A 9,475-nucleotide genomic window follows, 5' to 3' on the forward strand; every position below is an offset into this window, starting at 1 on the left:
TAGGTTTTTATTCTCTGGAGCGCAGAAGATTAAGGGGGGACTTGATAGAGGTCTTTAAAATGATGAGAGGGATAGACAGAGTTGATGTGGACAAGCTTTTCCCTTTGAGAATAGGGAAGATTCAAACAAGAGGACATGATTTCAGAATTAAGGGACAGAAGTTTAGGGGTAATATGAGGGTTAACTTCTTTACTCAGAGAGTGGTAGCGGTGTGGAATGAGCTTCCAGTGGAAGTGGTGGAGGCAGGTTCATTGGTATAATTTAAAAATAAATTGGATAGGCATATGGATGAGAAGGGAATGGAGGGTTATGGTATGAGTGCAGGCAGGTGGGACTAAGGGGAAAAAAAATTGTTTGGCACGGACTTGAAGGGCCGAGATGGCCTGTTTCCGTGCTGTAATTGTTATATGGTTATATGGCGCTCTGCATTGAAAGGGAAGCTTCACCCAACTTCCCCGTTAGTTTGTCTCAATCTTCATACACTTCTCTCAGTGATTCATCCCTTCAGATTGAATTAATTTAAACAAGATGCCTGTGCGTTGTTGCTGCTGCTGTTTTAATTGTGAAGTGACTGACTTTTAGTGACTGCAGTCTGTTGTTTTGAACGAGTGAGTCCGGTTTTCTATCCGAGAAACAAACTTTAAGAGGACACGTTGCTGCGACGGCTCCAAGAGTCATTAGACTATTGAGCTTTATGCAATGAGCGATCTCTAACAAGTTCTGTGGATCGCGTTTATCCCGATAGGTGAGCGGTTTAAAATAGTAAGAACGCATTCCTAGGAATCCCTCACCTTGGAACTAATTCACACTGGATGTGCATTGTAGGTAGTTCAACATAGAATAACTGGGGATGCGGGATACATTATCACACACAGATGTGTCGTCAATTTTTTTTTAAGTCTAAGGTATTGTTGAAAATATATTTTCTTTTTGTGCGGGCTTTTCAAATTTCACTTATTTTGGGGACTGTTATTTTCAGTATTATGTTTACATATTCTGTTGTGCTGCAGCAAGCAAGAATTCCATTGTCCTATCTGGAACACATGACAATAAAACTCTCGTGACTCGTGACAATAGGTGCAAGAGAAGGCCATTGGCCTTTTAGAGCCGTTACCGCCATTCAATGTGATCATGGCTGATCATCCCCAATCAGTACTCCGTTCCTGCCTTCTCCCCATATCCCCATGACTCCGCTATCTTTAATAGCTCTATCCAGCTCTCTCCTGAATGTATCCAGAGACGCTGTTGGCGTCTGGTCATTGGAGAAAGAGGCAGCTGTACGATTGGCCTAGTTCATATTACAAATCAGAAGAAGCGCTGCGCCACCAATGGTAAGCGTCCCATCGCATTCCCCCAGAAGTTACAAGAAGGGCGAGTGCAGGAGGATTTCCTCACAGAGTAATGGTGGATGGTTTTCAGAAATGGAAATGCATTTCGTTGTCTCTAATGCATTTCGTTGTCTCTGTACTGTACACTGACAATGACAATTAAACTTGAATCTGAATCTGAATCTGAATCTGGTTGTTTGTCAGGTTGGAGACCAGTGACGAGTGGGGGGTGTCACAGGGATCTGTGTTGGGTCCACTGTTGTTTGTCATGTACATCAATGATCTGGATGATGGTGTGGTAAATTGGATTAGTAGGTATGCAGATGATACTAAGATAGGTGGGGTTGCGGGTAATGAAGTAGAGTTTCAAAGTCTACAGAGAGATTTATGCCAGTTGGAAGAGTGGGCTGAAAGATGGCAGATGGCGTTTAATGCTGATAAGTGTGAGGTGCTACATCTTGGCAGGACAAATCAAAATAGGACGTACATGGTAAATGGTAGGGAATTGAAGAATGTAGGTGAACAGAGGGATCTGGGAATAACTGTGCACACTTCCCTGAAAGTGGAATCTCATGTAGATAGGGTGGTAAAGAAAGCTTTTGGTGTTCTGGCCTTTATAAATCAGAGCATTGAGTATAGAAGTTGGGATGTAATGTTAAAATTGTACAAGGCATTGGTGAGGCCAATTCTGGAGTATGGTGTACAATTTTGGTCGCCTAATTATAGGAAGGATGTCAACAAAATAGAGAGAGTACAGAGGAGATTTACTAGAATGTTGCCTGGGTTTCAGCAACTAAGTTACAGAGAAAGGTTGAACAAGTTAGGGCTTTATTCTTTGGAGCGCAGAAGGTTAAGGGGGGACTTGATAGAGGTTTTTAAAATGATGAGAGGGATAGACAGAGTTGACGTGGAAAAGCTTTTCCCACTGAGAGTAGGGAAGATTCAAACAAGGGGACATGACTTGAGAATTAAGGGACTGAAGTTTAGGGGTAACATGAGGGGGAACTTCTTTACTCAGAGAGTGGTAGTTGTGTGGAATGAGCTTCCAGTGAAGGTGGTGGAGGCAGGTTCGTTTTTATCATTTAAAAATAAATTGGATAGTTATATGGATGGGAAGGGAATGGAGGGTTATGGTCTGAGCGCAGGTATATGGGACTAGGGGAGATTATGTGTTCGGCACGGACTAGAAGGGTCGAGATGGCCTGTTTCCGTGCTGTAATTGTTATATGGTTATTCTTTGTGCCATTTATCCCCGAACAGCTCCGTCACAGAGGACTCTGGGATTTACGGACTGTTCCCAGGGACACATTCAGAGACTGACATCGAGTGCTGCTGGAAGGTCATCAACTCTGAAAGACGCTGTTGTCCACCACCCTGCAGAGTGAGATGTCCGTCAGGGAATGTTGCCGACTTGCCCGCTGCAGACTGAAGGAGTACGTGCTGAGGGACTCACTGAAGCTCGATGCAGCCAACGCCAAGGCTCTGTGGGGGAGGACCACAGTCTAGGGTCCTTCCGCTGCTGGACATGGGGGGCACGTATGGTGAAGACACCTCTCAAAATAAGGGAAGGTATCCCACGCCAGGGGGCCACATGAGTGGCACGGTTGGGGGACAAGTTTGAGAAATGTAAAGACTGTATTGAACAATTTGTATAGGGAGGTTTCACGGCATTCGGGTCACGACCAATGACCCTTACTGTCGTTACACTACTCCAAATGGATTACACGTGATGAACTGCAGGTAGGCACTTACCATTGTTTCCAGCGTAGCGGGCCCATTAAAACCCACTGAAATTGTCAATTTATGCGCTGTAAATAATTATGGAAATCGGGATAAGCGTGTGAGACATTTAGCCTACTTCACAATTCCAAAAGTGAGGAAAAATGACAGTAGATAGAAGCGAGAGCTGAAGGGACAACAACAGCCAGAGTGCTTGGCGAACATTGGCCGTTTGCTCACTGCAGTTCATCAACTAAGGCATTATTTGTGTTTTTTCTTGATTCTTTTGGCATCTAAAAAGTTTCAGAAGTGATAAATCTGGCTGTAAATTTTTTTAAATCGCCCATGGTTCCCAAGTGGGTTTTTAAATACAATAAAAAAGGCATCTGAAGAAAAATTTACAGCCAGATGTATCGCTTCTGAGAATTTTTAGATACCAAAGGAATCAAGAAAAAACACAAATACTGCCTTACTTGATGAAATGCAGTGAGCAAACGTGATAATTCCCAATGTTTACCAAGCAGTTTAGCTGCTGTAGTCCCTTCATTTCGCTTCACGTTTGGAATTCTAAAGTTGGGTACATGTCTCTCACACTTACCCCGACTCCCACAATTTTTTTCAGCGCAAAAATTCAACATTTTGCCGGTTTTTAACAGATAGGAAAGTACGCGTTTCTAGCATTAATAACATATACCGGAAGTGACGGATGTCTTCCAGTTGGATTTAGCGGCTCCGTGCGTCGAGCCCTATGACCCACTGACCTTACGTGCAACCCCCTATAGCCTCCGAAAATGTCGGATGAATTTTTTTGACATGAGTTTAGACACCACTCCGCAACAGTACAACCAATGTAACGAAATGTTCATTTACAGGAACATATTGACTGTTGCAGGATGAAATATAATTAGTTGAAAATCTCATTGGCCCCATTTAACCTTTAATAAATTATAATTAGTCACATCTCGTGGTCACTGCTCCCTCTGTGAGGTTGTGGGCGGCTCTTAGAAGAGCCTTTGTTTTGTGTTGGAATAAAGGGGGTAGTTATTTAGCCGCCGAACCCGTAGAGAGTGCGGCCCTGTCGTTTCAGAGCGTACACCACATCCATGGCAGTGACCGTCTTGCGCTTGGTGTGCTCGGTGTAGGTGACCGCATCCCTGATCACATTCTCCAGGAAAACCTTCAACACCCCACGGGTCTCCTCGTAGATCAGACCCGAGATCCGCTTGAGTCGTACGGCAGATAGCTGGCTTGGTGATGCCCGGGCACACAATCTCCCTGATGTACTAGTGGTAAGAGGATCTAGGTTGACGGAGGAACTGAAGGAAATTCACATTAGACTGGAAATGGTGTTGGGTAGACTGAAGGCAGATAAATCCTGATGGTCTGCATCCCAGGGCTTGATGGTCTGCATCCCAGGGTACTTAAGGAAGTGGCTCTAGAAATTGTAGACGTATTTTCCAATGTTCTGTAGATTCAGGATAAGTTCCTGTGGATTGGAGGGGAGCTAATGTTATCCCTTATTTTAAGAAGGGCGAGAGAGAGAAAACAGGGAATTATAGACCAGTTAGCCTGACATCGGTGGTGAAGATGCCAGAGTCAAATATAAAAGATGAAATAGCGGCACAATTGGATAAGAGTTGCAGGATCAGTCCGAGTCAGCATGGATTTACGATGGGGAAATCATGCTTGACTAATCTTCTGGAATTTTTTGAGGATGTAACTAGGAAAATGGACAAGGGAGAGTCAGTGATGTAGTGTACCTGGACTTTCAGAAAGCATTTGATAAGGTCCCACATAGGAGATTAGTGGGCAAAATGAGAGCACATGATATTGGGGGTAGGGTGCAGGCATGGATAGAAAATTGGTTGGCAGACGGGAAACAAAGAGTAGGGATTGACGGGTCCCTTTCAGAACAGCAGGCAGTGACTAGTGGGGTACCGCAAGGCTCGGTGCTGGGACTGCAGCTATTTAAAATATACATTAATGATTTAGATGAGGGATTAAAAGCAAAATTAGCAAATTTGCAGATGACACAAAGCTGGTTGGCAGTGTGAACTGTGAAGAGGGTGCTATGAGGATGTAGAGTGACTTGGACAGATTGGGTGAGTGGGCAGATGCAGTTTAATGTGGATAAATGTGAGGTTATCCACTTTGGTGGCAAAAACGGGAAGGCAGATTTTATCTAAATGGAGTCAAGTTGGGAAAAGGGGATGTACAACAGGATCTGGGGGGGTCCTTGTTCATGTCAATAAAAGCATGCAGGTACAGCAGGCTGTGAAGAAAGCTAATGGCATGTTGGCCTTCGTATCAAAAGGAGTTGAGTATAGGAACAAAGAGGTCCTTGCAGCGCAGGTTCACAAGGTTAATTCCCGGGATGGCGGGACTGTCATATGTTGATAGAATGGAGTGTCTGGCTTGTATACTCTGGAATTAAGGATGAGACGGGATCTTATTCAAACCTATAAGATTATTAATGGTTTGGACACGCTAAAGGCATGAAATATGTTCCCGATGTTGGGGGAGTCCAGAACCAGTGGACACAGTTTAAGAATAAGGGGTTGGACAGGCTAGATGCAGGAAGATTGTTCCTGATGTTGGGGAAGTCCAGAACAAGGGGTCACAGTTTAAGGATAAGGGGGAAATCTTTTAGGACCGAGATGAGGAAAACATTTTTCACAGAGAGTGGTGAATCTCTGGAATTCTCTGCCACAGAAGGTAGTTGAGGCCAGTTCATTGGCTATATTTAAGAGGGAGTTAGATGTGGCCCTTGTGGCTAAAGGGATCAGGGGGTATGGAGAGAAGGCAGGTACAGGATACTAAGTTGGATGATCAGCCATGATCATATTGAATGGCGGTGCAGGCTCGAAGGGCCGAATAGCCTACTCCTGCACCTATTTTCTATGTTAATAAGGGGCAAGCCATTTGGAACGGAGATGAGGAAAAACTTTTTCATACAGAGAGTATTGAGTCTGTGGAATTCTCTGACTCAGAGGGTGGTGGAGGCTGGCTCTCTCGATGCTTTCAAGAAAGAGCTGGACAGAGCTCTTAAAGATAATGGAGTCAAGGGTATGGGGAGAAGGCAGGAATGGGGTACTGATTGTGGATGATCAGCCATGATCACATTAGGCCATTTGGCTCGAGGGGCCAAATGGCCTACTGCTGCACCTGCTGTCTATGTCTATTGCCCTGGATGTTATCGCAACGCAATTTCCGGTGCCGCTTTGCTCCGCGTTTGCCCTGTCCTTTGCCTCCTTTCCCGCTGCTAGACAAGATGCTGCTTTACTCGAGTCGATGCTCAGTGACAATCTAACTGTTGTTGTCTCCTTTTATACGCAGCGCCCCGACCTGCCAGGGAAATGCAGAGAAAGAGGCGAGGAGGGGAAAAGGGAGAATCAGAGTGACAGACAGAAAGAGGGACGCCTCTCATTTTCAAGCTCCGCACTTGGTTTTCTGCAACTGCCCATTCTCAACCATCAATCAACAATAGAATTTAAATTTAGCTCCCCCGCTAATCCCTGTGTTGAATTGGTCGAAATAAGGGCCTGCAGATGCTGGTTCAGACACAAGATGAGATGTTGGTTCACACAAAGTGCTGGAGTAACCAGCATCTCAGGATAAAAGGGACAGGTGATGTTTTTGCTCGGGAGGCTTCTTCAGCCTGAAATTGTGGAGGGGGAGTGGGGAAATTGAGGGTGGGGTGGGGAGGGTGTGGAAAGTTGGAGGCGAGAATAGACCGGGTCAAATCAGGGCCGGCAACAATTTACCTTTCCGTCTGGACATTGGAGGAACAGCACCTGATGTTTAGCTTGTGAAGCGGTATGAACGGTGATTCTCTGTGTTTAAATGACTTCTACCAACACTCTCCTCCCTCTCCCTCTGCCCCCATCACCCATTAGTCGTTTAACCAGATCCACTGTTTGCCCCATTGTATCCCTCTTGGGATAGCACCATCATTGGCCACAAGTTTGCTACAAGATCTAGAGCACTTGGGAAGGTGGGACAAGGAATGACAGATGGAATTTAACTCTGACAAATAAGAAATGTTGCATTTTGGTCTATGAAGGATCAGGGGTAGGATTTATAAAAGTGCATCAAGGAGAATCTTTGTTTCAGTACATTAATAGTCTCACTGGGGATGGGGCAATGCTGGACCCAATCCCAGGCAATGAGGCTGGGCAAGTGGATAAAGTGTCGGTGTGCAATCACTTTTGGGATAGTGAGAGCAACTCAAAGTTTCAAAGTAGTTATGGAAAAAAGAGAAGTATTTACTGGAACTTAAGTGTCTGAATTGGAGAAAGGACCATTTCATGATCATTACAAAGAACCTGGCAAATGTGGATGGGGAGATGTGACTTGCAGGGAAATGTACATGTACAGGGAAGTTGGAGTTATTTCAGAGTTCATGTCCAACGTACTCCATTAGGGCAGAAAGTCCAGGGATTCCTGAATCTCGAGGGATGTTGAGGGATTGATTAAATAAATTAAGAAAAGCAGTAAAGAGAGATGTGGTTCACATGGACATCAAACAACCTTTGGCAAAGTCCCACGCAGAGACTGCTGGGGGGAGAAGGTGGTAGTTGTGAAATAAATTCAGGAGGGTAAGAGGAATCAGGAAAATTCGTGGCAGCTCAGATCAAGGAAAATCTCAGGAAGATTGCTAAATAGATTAAGAGCAAAAGTGTTACCAAGGAAAGTCTGGCAGTGTGGGTTTTCTGTGGGATTTCGGTTTCCTCCCACTCTCCAAAGACGTACAGGTATGTAGGCTATTGGCTTGTCTTGGTGTAAGTATAAATTGTCCCTCGTGTGTGTGGGATACTGTTAATGTGCGGGGATTGCTGGTCGGTGTAGACTCGGTGGGCTGAAGGGTCTGTTTCCACACTGTATCTCCAAACTAAACTAAACAAACACGATGCCAAGTTTAATAGTAAGATTAAACGAGAACTTACCAGTTTGGAGTTTGATCTGCATTTTATGAGGAGTTACGATGAGGGATTACGTGAATAAGCCCGCCAGGACGCATGCGTGTCATTCTTCAAAGCAGCGGTGTGAAATCACAGATAACTGTAATGACTAAACATAGTAAGATTAGAGAAGAGGTACCAGTTAAGTATATGATCAGGGTGGGAGCGGAGGGCATGTAATCCCTCATCGTAACTCCTCATAAAATACAGATCAAACTTCAAACTGGTAAGTTCTCGTTTATTCTTACTATTTTACTTCGGAGTCACGTGAGTGACTACGTGAAGATTTTAAAGCTCTGTGATTTCATGCCGTGGAACGAGTCCATGCATCACATCTGCCTTGACTGTTGGGAGGAATTGTGTTAACATAATTTGGACATGAATTCGATATTGAAATCATAATTTTTTTTAACACAAGTTTATAACCCCTTTATATGGGTTTAAATTAATTCACAGAACTTAAAATTGTTTCTGCAAACGTTCCAGGTTTCATTACTGGTTTATTACAAAATAATTGGAATGTTTTCCCCTCCAGACCATCCTGCTGCCTTGAGGATTTGGTCCATTGGTACATCCAACTGTATCGCTGCCAATGTAGCTGCAGCCCTGGTTGAAAGATTTTTAAAATTTTAGTATCCACCCCAGCCTGTGTTAGCAACTGTTTCAGCCATCTTGAGATGGTCTGGACCGTCACTCTTGGTGTGGTTGCTAGTGGCTGACCAAAATGTGCCTTTTCATTGCCTCTTAAGATATTCGTTTTGTTCTGTTCCTGTTCGGTTGAAAGGAAACAGTAAAAATTGGAAAGAGCCCTGGTTTTCAAGGGAAATTGGACATCTTGTTCGGAAATGAGGGAGATCTACAATAATTATAGGCAGCATGAAGTAAATGAGGTGCTTGAGGAGTATAAGGAATGTAAAAAGAATCTTAAGGAAGAAATTAGAAAAGCTAAAAGAAGATATGAGGTTGCTTTGGCAAGTAAGGTGAAAGTCAATCCAAAGGGTTTCTACAGCTATATTAATAGCAAAAGGATAAGGAGGGATAAAATTGGTCCATTGGAGAGACAGAGTGGACAGCTATCTGCAGAGCCAAAAGAGATGGGGGAGATATTGAACAATTTTTTTTTCTTCGGTATTCACCAAGGAGAAGGATATTGAATTATGTGAGGTAAGGGAAACAAGTAGAGTAGCTATGGAAACTATGAGGATCAAAGAAGAGGAAGTACTGACACTTTTGAAAAATATAAAAGTGGATAAGTCTCCAGGTCCTGACAGGATATTCCCTAGGAAATCGAGGGAAGTTAGTGTAGAAATAGCCGGGGCTATGACAGAAATATTTCAAATAATAATAATAATAATAATTTTATTTATAGAGCACTTTAAAAACAAACATAGCTGCAACAAAGTGCTGTACATCACTAATCATTGACAAAAAAGTTAATACACACCAAAAATAACAATCAAAAGAAAT

This window comes from Leucoraja erinacea, unplaced genomic scaffold, assembly GCF_028641065.1.
Source record: "Leucoraja erinacea ecotype New England unplaced genomic scaffold, Leri_hhj_1 Leri_971S, whole genome shotgun sequence".
NCBI classification, from domain to species: domain Eukaryota; kingdom Metazoa; phylum Chordata; class Chondrichthyes; order Rajiformes; family Rajidae; genus Leucoraja; species Leucoraja erinaceus.